This window comes from Rhipicephalus sanguineus, chromosome 10 (assembly GCF_013339695.2).
Source record: "Rhipicephalus sanguineus isolate Rsan-2018 chromosome 10, BIME_Rsan_1.4, whole genome shotgun sequence".
Lineage (NCBI taxonomy): Eukaryota > Metazoa > Arthropoda > Arachnida > Ixodida > Ixodidae > Rhipicephalus > Rhipicephalus sanguineus.
The window spans coordinates 72,773,704-72,782,620 of NC_051185.1; positions in this window are offsets into that span (position 1 = coordinate 72,773,704).

Below are 8,917 nucleotides of genomic sequence, written 5' to 3' on the forward strand. Positions count from 1 at the left end.
GACTATGCGCTTCCCTCTCAATGTTCCAGGTTGCCAGCTTTCACATGCTGCGTTCACCTTTGCAAAAACAAAAGCTGCACCTGGTTCCCCCTGGCAACAATATCAAATATTAGCTGGACTTACTTGTCAACTCTATCCAAGTCCTGACGTCCGCTGAAATTTCGCATTGGCCAAGCCCGAAAAGCTTAAGAAATAAGCAAAACTATAACACGCATATTTTTACACTTGTTCTTTTGCTATTTTATGAGTGCTGAATTGCCACATATATAGATCTCTTTAAAAAGTCACCTGAACTATCTGTGAAGTGTGATAACGACTTCATTACATCAGTAAACCTCCTCACATTTGGTGGAGGTTGCTGAGATTTCCAAACAGACCTGGAGCTCTGCTCTCGCAAGTTGGCTGAGAGACCACCGGACAACATGACTGACGCAGTCATTACCCAGCCCCTCCACCAAATGTGATGAGGTGTATTGATGTAATGAAGTCGCAACGAGGTCGCAACGAAAAATGACCGTACGGTAACACAGTGCAAGGCTGGCAAAGGCAACACAGGCTCCCGCGCAATGAGGACGCGGGTCGTTTTCGTCCTCTTTCACCGGCACATACTCGTTCGTGCTTCTACTCCACTACAGAAGAATCATTATACTCTCTTTGGAGAGTTGTCGTACGCACTTCTGCCCAAAAGAGAGTTAACGGGTCTCCTTTTTAATGTGTGTCATATATGCAGTAAGTCAGAACTGTAAAAAGAAATTTCTTTTTTTGTGTGCCTTAGCGTCTACTAAGTTGCCTGCAACTTTATTGCTCAACATTACAGATGAGAGAGAGCGAGGGAGTGGGCGTATTTCACAAGCGTGCGCGTTATCAAAAAACTCAGTGCAGCGATCCCAATTCAAACTTTTCGGCTGACATTTTCGATACTGTTTCACGTGCTTGCAAATGCCTTCGGATCGCTGATCACGTTGCTTCTTTTTATACGACTTCAAGTGTCATTCGAAGGCGTCTCTGAAGATTCATGTCGGTACTATTAGGAATGGCTAATCCAACATATCAAAGAAACTTTCTTTGTTGCATTGAGGCTCAAACGGTGATTGCGCTGCTAAAAATTGTATTTGCGCGTACGAAAATACTCATCGTGTCTAGCCAGCCCGTTAGTTTTCTAATAAGCTTTTACTTGTGCACTCAAACAGGGGCGTAGGCAGAAATTTTTTTCGGGGGGGGGGGGGGGGCACCTCCTTGATCTGTAGTGGGGACGAGCAGGCAGATGTGGTCGAGTGTCGTTTTCTGCTCTGTATGCTATGGCAAAGAAAAATTTCGGGGGGGGGGGGGGGCACGGGCCCGGTGTGCCCTAACGTGGCTACGCCCCTGCGCTCAAAGCTTTGTTCGTGGAGTCTGTTGCATTGTTCACCGAAGCTGCAGGTACTGCACGAATCTCGGAGAGCAGGCTTCCCGAGTTTATGCGCCGGGAATTCTGTTCAAATAATGCAAGATAGCATTTTAGGTCGGCAGCTATGAAACGCGACGAGTGTTTCGAAATTGAACGAGGCCGCTTTGTACCAGCGGCTAATGTCTGAGATATAGGACGTAACACGTCAGCACTAACCGATGTCACCAGCTTTAACTGGTGCGTGAGCTATTGATCACTGGTCTGAGCGTCAGTGCTAACTGTTGCCTTGAAGCTGCATTTGAACGTGCATCCTGTTGAATGAACGCACTAGTACGTAAACGTGTGAATACACATAATTTAAGCGCACTTCCGCATTACTTGATGCGTGTGTTTCGCAACAAACGGACAGCGAGCATTCGAAGTCAGTACAGATGACTTCGAATGCGCCCATTGCGTCAGCCTGCTAGACAGAGGAGGCCTAGGAGCTCGTAGACCTGTTTGTTGAAGGACCTTTATGCACGTTCCATGTTCAGTGGGTCTTATTGGTAAATGTAGCCGGAGGAAAGTTTTTAAACCTGCATTATTTTCTCGAAGGCTATCGAACGAATGGGCTGCAGATGACTTAAGTATTCGCGAAACATTGGTTCTATAGCAGTTATAATCTGTAGGCTACTTCGAGGCGAGAATAATCTTATTTCACAGTTTTATTGAGTGCCACTTCTGCCGCACTTTAAAGTAAGGTTTTTGATTTCTTGAGCAAGCACTGCGGCACATGTCGTGACGAATGAAGCAAAAAGTAAACAAAGAACCGATGCGCGGTAGTGGACTAAGTTGCTGGTGCGTCAGTTAATTGTGCAGTCAGAAAATTAGTGGCCGTGTGGTCAAGAACGATTGACCCACCGAAAAATCTTTATTATGGCTGCGGTTCACAAAAACGGGATATACGAAATCTTGGTGTCTTGGTGAGGTATTTCTGTTCAATAAAGCTTTAGCGGGTTTTCTTCACAATTTTGAAGTGTTGGAAAAACGTACAGTTTGTGTTGTTCTGAAACCATTATGCAGAGCAGCACGTGCATTGCAAGCCTTGCTGCTTAGTCAGGTTCTGTACGTATAGAAGATAAAGCGAATTGGCTGTCCAGTATTGTTCACTTCATTTTTGGCAAAACGTTTTCAGTGTAGCGATAGCAGTATTGTACCATTCCGCCTCACAAGCGTATTAATGTGCAAAGATGCGCGGTAGATTTTTTGGAATATATTCGCAGCGACATTTCCTGGGGTGAATCCTTGGCGAGCGATCCTGCCGTACTAGCTAAATTCTGTCTCATTCTAAATTTTCATTTATTCTATGTAATTATTTCTTGTTTTTTCCTGCTGCCTTTGTACTCTGTCATGTATTTATTAATCACACCTGTACTACTGTACCTTACCTTGTATGATTGCATTGTGTCTGCATTTTCTTGCATATTTTTCATACTTGTTACTTCCTTTATTGGTTGTAAGAATGCACCGTTGTCATCCCTCCCTATGTAATGCCCGTTCTCGGGATCCTCGTGTAAATCAATTGAATTAAATAAATTAGTGTCCGGCAGTCGTGAGCACAGCGCGAAGTCGCGCGGTTTATTTTGAATCGCTAGCTTTCGCAGTTCGCCCAAAGCCCCCTGCTTAACACCATTCGTAAGCACAGCGCAGCCATGTATAGTAGATACATTTCTTGTTCGCATAATCAATGAAGTATGCAGCGTCAACATTCATTAAGACCGTAATGATAAGGCTACTACGGGGACACGGATATCAAGTGACACTTCATTGACTTTTTGTTTGATATAAGAAGTTTAATAAATAACTTGCAAGTGCTTTCTGATGCGTGCACCGGGTACACGTCTTCTTCAGTGGGAAGTCAGTGGTATCGTGACATTAGCAAATTATACACTGAAGTCAAGGAAGGTATGGCGGCCATTATTTGCAGTCTTTAACTGTAGTCTAGCAATTATGAAATAATTCGAGAAGACTTGAAATAGATGAAAAAAATGCAACCAGCTGCGTTTCGCGATACAGCGAAACTGGGGGCCTTCCCTTCGTCAGGATAACGCATTTCTATGTTTTGCAGTCTTTGAGGTATGCTGTAACACTGCTCTTTATTAAACAATGATTTTTAAGCTTTGAGGTGGTAGTATAGTTTTACTGCATCGTGACCATATCACGCTTATACACAGGTTTGCAAAGAAGCTTCAACTATTTACCTTCTTCATTTTTAGTGGACCAGTCGCGAGTGGTGATATTTACCCAATTTCGTTGGCACATACAAGTTTATTATGAGCGTTTGATGACAATTTTTTCTGGTTCATTTTTCGTGAAGCCGTGGTGAGTAGTAGGATGTGCCCTATTTCAGTGGCGCATACCCATCAATGATCTGCGCTACCACGGCCCCGGACATGAAAGCCTCGGCTAAGAACAGATTCGCTGTTAAAAACAACTTTACCAGTGGTAGGAACCGAACCTGGAACATTGGTATCTGACGGCTGTATGTTCTGTCCCTACCCGCGGCAAAGTTATTTTTGATGCACTTTAATTCATTTCTTTCTTTTTATTTCGTTAGCTTGCCTTGCGGGATCAATACACTTTGCTTAAAATTGTGCCGCTGTGTTTCCTAAATAAAGTCTACGAGGTACCTGTGATGCAGACCATCAATTGCTGTAAGTCAAGCGGATTTACGTCATAATTACAACCTTACAGTTCAAACCCTGCAAATAATGACCCCTATACCTTCCTCGGCTTCGCTGTCTAATGGTTTCATTAGTTTGTGTCTGACAAATAAAATAGCCCTTGATGCGTTTCTCTTCTTTGCATGAATTAGGTATATCAACGTCATCATAACCAGCCTTTCCGTAATGCACGATAGGCTTTGTTGTCTGCATCGATGCGACTAGGTAAGTATGCATTCTGCGCAATGTGATATGGCCGACCACCTAAAACATGACTTCAGGGGATTCGCCGTGGCTGCTCACGGCAGCAAAGTTGGAAGCGTGCCGTGGTTCCGCTAGCTGTTCCTATTCCCGCCTCGCTAATGCTGCTTCAAGACGGCATCCGATTTTTTGTGAGTGGCCGCTGGCGACGGCAAGCTGTGAATATCACGCAGAGTGCGGCAACGCGCTGCGCTTTGTGTTTGTGGTATATTCAGTCAGTTCCTGCACGTTAAAAAAGCGCGATTACCCTCAACACACTGCCCATAGTTTTGCGCAGATACCGCTGTTTATCTCTTGTTGCATTGCTTTATGCGTGTGCGCGTACGTGGGTGTGTACGTGCGTACGTGCGTGTGTGTGTGGGGTGGGGAGCGGTAAATTCTTAAGTTGTCATCCATCTCAGATTTCGCATGTATTTTGAAAAACGATGTGATAGAAGAACCGACACTTCGTTGAAAAGTGTCACCCTTCCCACTGTGCGTTTCACATCACTATTCGAATATCGCCCGAGCTGGTGTTTAAGGCTACTTGCAAAGAGATCGCGGGGTGCCGCTCATATTGTTCAAAATACTTCAATGCTTTCAATGGCGAGAATTGGGTCTGCAGCTATATAAAATTGCGTCAGCATTTTTCCAGACTATACGCAAGGTTTGCAGGTATAAACAGAGCACACACCATTGTAGAGATTGCCAGTTAATTAAGCAGACATGCAACCACGCTGTTCCGCAGTCAATTAGGCTTAATTGGCACACTCTCATCTAAATTATCAGATAACTTCTCCGAAAGGATATTCCAAGCCGTTCTTATACGCCACAGGTGTAGCGCCACCAGGAAAGTTTGTTGTACCTACTGCGCTAATTAAATTGACGAGACATTACCGACAATCCCTACACTAGTTCGACTCTATGCATCGCAATCTGGCGCAAATTTTCCCGTGATTACATACGGACATCGAAGCAGCTAGCACAGCTGAGTTCCTCTCGGGCTTCCGATATGCCAAATTACTGATTAGCCTAATGGAGTGCTCTGAGGCGTGTGTGCCGCGTTGTAGCGGAATAACCAGTTAGCTTTTACGGAGTTCACTAATCGAGTGAGGCAGAAGTTGCGGTAAGCTCCGATGAATTCGTAAGTAAGTCTACTAGCATACGAACTGCGGTCTGCCTCTTTAGTAACAACTGGAACTGTATTTTGAACGACAGTTACGATATTCCGGATAGCCTAAACTTTTCTCTTTCAGGTCGTTTATTCCCGTTCTCGTTTGCTCAAAACAATAAGGGCCATCTATAATAAGTCACTTTTTGTGTCGCTATGTGATCTTTTCTCTATGATGTCGTGATCATTTTGCGTAATCTGTTTCGCAAAAGTTCGCCTGCCTCACTTTCTCCCCACCACAAGGTCGTTTCCGATTGGCAAGGCCATTTTGTGAAGGCTGTGTTTGCGGATAATACACGCAATTGCACGCATTTCCTTTAGTTATTGCTAAAGATTTCGGTAATAATGACACACAGAGGAAAGTCGTACAGGCTGGACAGCAGGTGACAACAAGCGGTCACGGGAAGGCACGGACACACTTTTGGCTCCATGGAATGCTTAAAACGTTTGAAATTCTCACGCGCAAAAGCCACGAAGCGCAAACAAACAAAGCAGAAACACACGAGCATATGAATGACAAATGTGCTATTGTTACTCGTGATATAATATGAAATACTGCGAAAAGACTACATTCATGGGGTTGATCGCCTAGCTTCCAAAAGCTGAGTGATTTGAACGGACCCCTTTACAAACTAGAGCCTCAAGCGTGCTTGTGTTCGATCGACAAGAGTGCAACGCGTGGCTCAGCTATTGTTAGTACTTTCACTGCACTGCATTACGCTAACAAGCTCGTGGTATCCCGTTCCGCATTTATTCGTCCATTAACCTTATTGGTCCTATGAATTGTGTGCTCCAGTGTCTACAACGAATATCGAAAATGGGAAGTGGTTTAATTGTGCACACTCCTTCGCCAAACAGAAGGAAATCGAAATCCAACAGAAAGAAAACCCCTGCATCTTCGTTTTTTTCCTTCAACCATGCCTTGCAAGGTAAACGAATCTTTGTCGAATTAAGATACCAGGTATATAGTGGTTTCTGAGCCACTCCCACGATGTCTTCCAGGAATAAAATCGTAAGTTTCCTAATGCACCATATTTTAATAGATATTATCGTTCATACACGTACGTACATACTTAGTGCATTCGAGAGGACAATTCCTTCGCCAAGATTTCCGTTTCAGTGTACATTTGCACGTTTTTACAATAAACCAAGAGTTGGCAGTCAGCGCTAGTCCCGTGTGCATTCTTGTCCGTGTATACTTCGTGCTGTTTTTAACTACGAAGGAGAACTAATAAAAGACAAATAACGGCCCGTTACAGATATCACCTAATTAGAAAGCGTTGAAGGACTATGTGCGTTTGAGAGACAAAAACGCCGTGGAAGACATTACGCATTAAGGTGACTGAAGACGGCTAATATACTGAGTACATTACTGGTCCATCTGTTGAATAGTGCGCAGTGAAGTCCAGGCTATGTCCAAAGTGGTTATTTGGGCGAGTGGGTAGATCATCATATAACAGCGCACACACAAGAAGACAAAAGAAGAAAGGAAATAACCGACAACCCGAGCGCTGACTTCACACGTAACGCGAAGGGAAACTCTGCATAACCTTGCCCGTTGACACCACTCAGACTGTTTGGCGGTGTGGATCCTTCCCCGGGTCATTCCAGAAAGATCTGCAAGGGTTTATCGTCTGAGTGGTATCAACGGGAAAGGTTATACAGAGATTCCTATCGCGTTACGTATGAAGTCAGCGCTCGTGTCATCGGTTCTTTCTTTTCTTCTTTCGTCTTCGTGTGTGTGCGCTATTTTGTGATCAAGGCTGTGTTGCATACGTGTTAACGGCATAAGTGTTAATACAAGGCTTCTAAATTTGCAGATACATTTTAAATGAGCAAAATATTTACAGTTTTGGGTATCCATATGTAAGCAATTTTGCATGGTATGAACGGCAGTTATGCGATATTCATCTTGAACCCATGTTAGAATAACAGCGAGACATCATGAGGAGTTCTGTCGAAACACCGTGACATATCCAAATTGAAAATTGAGCAAGTTAGTACGCAATCGTGATTTGGTTTGGCCATCGCGCAGAAAGATGAGGGGGACAGGAATCCGGTCACATCCGTTCACTGGTAGCTCTAGTTATAATTTGTAATGGGCAAGATCGGTACACGTATACAAACTGGCATATGACATATGTGTATATGTATTCGTCCTCAGCCGCTGTTCAGCGCAAGACACAAGCCTCTTCTCAGGTTTTCCAAATTAACCTCCCTTGCGTGATCTGAATACAACTCATGCCTGCAAACTACTAATTTCACCGCACCTAACATTCTGCTCTCATCAGCTGTCCCCCATCCCTTAGCATCACTCCAGCACTAAGCAACCACCGTTGGTCTATTCTAAGATTTACGTGGCCATGCCATATTCAATTCGTTTGCTTAATGTCAACCAGAATATCGGCTCCCACCTTTTGTTCCATGTTCATTCTGCTGTCTTCTAATCCATTAATGTCGCACCCAACGTATTTTGTTCTATTATACCCAGCGTGGTCCTTAGCCACTTTTTGGAGCTTGTTATTATACAAGTTTCTGCCCTAGTTGGTATAACCGGTAGCATGCAATGGTTGTGCGCTGTCCGCTTTTGAAACAGCGGTAAATTGCCTGTCGCGATTCGGGAATCTGTGCTTTATGCGTTCCAGTATATGCTTTTTCTTTAGCAAATTTCCATTTCGCGGGTAGGTTTTCTAATGAGTGATTGACCTAGGAGTGGATGCCCTTGCACGGATACTAATGGCTGATGGCCAGTATTGATTTCTTGTTACTTCCCCAGGAGGTTGATGATTACCTTTGAGCTCCGAAAATTTATTTTTGAACCAACTTCAAGATTTTCTCTTTTTAGATTAGCTCTCCATTGATGTTTTTCGATTCAGCGCCTTCTACAAACCGCCTTCTATATATGTATATATACTCTGACGAAAGCCGTGCCACGGCCGAAACATTAATAAAGGCATTTTTCCTTTTCAAAATGTGCTACCTGTAACTTCATTCAATATAGAAAATACCCTGACCTGTTGCGCCTTCTCACCAAGTGGTGTGTATATATATATATATATATATATATATATATATATATATATATATATATATATATATATATATATATATATATATATATATATATATATATATATATATATATATATATATATATATATGGGAAAGAGGCAGAGCAAGACGAAGAGACAGATAGATGGCTCAGTCCGAAGCGCGTTATAACAGTGCGGTTCCTCATCGAGTGAAGAATGCACTGCGAATGAAAACATGACCATTCCTGCTTCGCATCTTCGCCTGTCCATATTTATCCCGGAGGTTAAAATACAGTTGTGACCTCCACGCGTAACGCCCACGGCGTGTTTTGTCGGAATCCGGAATAAAGTTTATTGGCAATTTTTCAACGACCAGAGGCGCAAG